The sequence below is a fragment of the Pongo abelii genome, chromosome 1 (genome assembly GCF_028885655.2).
Source record: "Pongo abelii isolate AG06213 chromosome 1, NHGRI_mPonAbe1-v2.0_pri, whole genome shotgun sequence".
Taxonomy (NCBI): domain Eukaryota; kingdom Metazoa; phylum Chordata; class Mammalia; order Primates; family Hominidae; genus Pongo; species Pongo abelii.
Window position 1 is genome coordinate 89,412,424 of NC_071985.2, and position 2,616 is coordinate 89,415,039.

Below are 2,616 nucleotides of genomic sequence, written 5' to 3' on the forward strand. Positions count from 1 at the left end.
AAACTTTTAAGCTGGATGCAGTGGCTCACGCCTGTAGTCCCAGCATTTTTTTTTTCTTTTGTTTTTTTGGGGCAAGGGGAAGCTAAAATTTTTATTCTGTTGTCAAGGGGCAGGATACCAGCCTGGCAGTTCCAAGGAGCTGAAGGGCCCAGCTCGCTGTTCAGGCTGTACAGTGAGCACCAGAGCCTCGCCTGTCCCTGCAGGGTGGAAGCCTGCTCCACAGTGTGCTCAGCTCCAGAGAGGCCCAAACAACCTCAGGAGAATTTTGCTGCAGGTCTGAATTTCTTTCCTTTGTGCTTGAAACTGTGCAGTGGGTTCTGGGACTTTGCTCTCTTGGTCTTCCTATGAGAGGAAGACAGCTTCTTCCGCTTCTTGTGAGGGCCCACCAGGCCATGGAGAGCAGTAGGAACCAGGTAGTCAGGAACATGGCCCAGGTGGGGCTTCATCACCGCGGGGTGCAATGGCAGGTCATGCCACAGCACCTGGAGGTCCCTGGGGTTGTCTTCAAAGTACATCTTGAGCTTCTTAGAGTGCAGAAGCTCCTCCTTGCTCTTCTTCAATCTCACCTCTCCAATGGCCTGTTTAGCCACTGAGTGCATGGCATCCCTGCAGCGATAGTGGAAGCCCTCAATCTTCTCCATCCAGAACTGGTAGGGGAGCAGGATGGGGCCCTTGTTCTCTTCACTGAGAAGGTCCTCAATCTTGCCCAAGTGGGACTGTTCCCTGGGCAACACAAAGGTTAAGACTATGCCTGAGTTGTAGCTCGCTGTCCTGCCGGTTTAATGGATGTAGGCCTCGGGGGTGGGGGGAAGATCAAAGTTGAACACAGCGGACACATAGTGGAAGTCTATGCCCCAGGCCACACCTGCCTCCATATTAGAGTCCTTGTCCCCTTTGGCCCCTTGTCCTGATGCTTGCCATTGACTGGGGCCCCCAGGACTTCAGCATCAGTTTCTATGACACAGTCCTAGAAGCCTTGGTTGAACTGTGAGATGATGTGGCACCTGAAGAGCAGGGGCAGGTCTCCATTGAGCACACAGGTGAGGATGCTGAACTGCTCCAGAAACAGGTGTAGCCAGTAACTCCACTCTAGAGTGTTGACAAAGAGCAGAGACTTACCCAAAATCAATGACAGCTTGAGCAGGGCATACAGCAGCAGGAATTTTTCTTCCTCAGTCTCACAGACCACCTGAAACTGTTGTAACTGGTCTGGCCCAGGCAGCTGGGACTCCTGTAGCTTAAGGGTAACCAGGTTATGTAATACCAGCTCTTTGAGTGCTTGTACATCCTCGTTAAAACTATCCAACATGGTCGGGTGCTGTGGCTCATGCCTGTAATCCCAGCACTTTGGGAGGCAGAGGCCAGCGGATCACGAGGTCAGGAGATTGAGACCATCCTGGCCAACATGGTGAAACCCCATCTCTACTAAATATGTAAAAATTAGCTGGGCATGGTGGTGTGTGCCTGTAATTCCAGCTACTAGGGAGGCTGAGGCAGGAGAATTGCTTGAACCTGGGAGGCGGAGGTTGCAGTGAGCTGCGATCATGCCACTGCACTCCAGCCTGGGCGACAGAGTGAGATTCCGTCTTAAAAAAGAAGAAGAAGAAGAAGATCTAAAAAACAGTAGCTGACATGAGAAAAGCCTGGTAAATCCGGGGCAAGTGACAGAGGAGACTCTTGAGTTCTTCCTCAAAGCCAAGGAAAAAAGATCAGCCTTGTCCACCACCAGAAGCTCCAGGGAGTCACGGAATTTCAAGCTGTCTTGCTGCAAGTGGCTTAATATGCGAGATGGGGTCCCCACTACCACATCTGGCTTCTCCATCAGCACAGCTCTCTGAGAGGCTGAGTCTTCAGCAGCTGAGGCATTGGCCACTCGGACCTCCTGAGCACAGTAGGTAGCTAGCCACTGAATCATGGACTGTGCCTGCTGTGCCAGCTCTTTTGTAGGAGCAAGAACAAGGCCTCTCACTGCATGTTCTACTACTGGACCTGTCGCTGTCCTGTGGAGCACCAGCTGCAGCATCAGAATAGCATAAGCAGCTGTCTTCCTGGAGCCCGTGCCAGCCTGAGCCAGGAGGTCCTTCCCCTCTAGGACCAATGGGATGGCCTTTTCCTGGATCAGTGTAGGTCACCAGCAGCCCAGGTTGGTGACAGCCTGCAGGAGCCGGGCATCGAGGCCCCATATGTTCCAAGCTCAGTGCTTCTGAGTCTGCCATGGCACTGCTCTGTAGCGACAGCACACACACGCTGCAGGAAGAATCATTTTTTTTGTTTTGTTTTGTTTTGATATGGAGTCTCACTCTGTTGCCCAGGCTAGAGTGCAGTGATGCCATCTTGGCTCACTGCAACCTCTGCCTCCTGGGTTCAGGCGATCCTCCTGCCTCAGCCTTCTGAGTAGCTGGGATTATAGGTGACTGCCACCACGCCTGACTAGTTTTTGTATTTTTAGTAGATATGGGGTTTTGCTATGTTGGCCAGGCTGGTCTTGAACTCCTGACCTGAAGTTATCCCCCAGCCTTGGCCTCCCAAAGTGCTGGGATTACAGGTGTTAGCCACTGTGCCTGGCCAATCCTAGCACTTTGGGAGGCTGAGGCAGGTGGATTGCTCGAGTCCAGG

The 2,616-nt window shown here is 52.5% G+C and overlaps 1 pseudogene; it reads right to left on the bottom strand.

Moving 5' to 3' along the window:
* Nucleotides 1-254: 254 nt before the first annotated feature.
* Nucleotides 255-2,216, bottom strand: LOC100448614 (probable ATP-dependent RNA helicase DDX56; annotated as a pseudogene).
* Nucleotides 2,217-2,616: the final 400 nt, after the last annotated feature.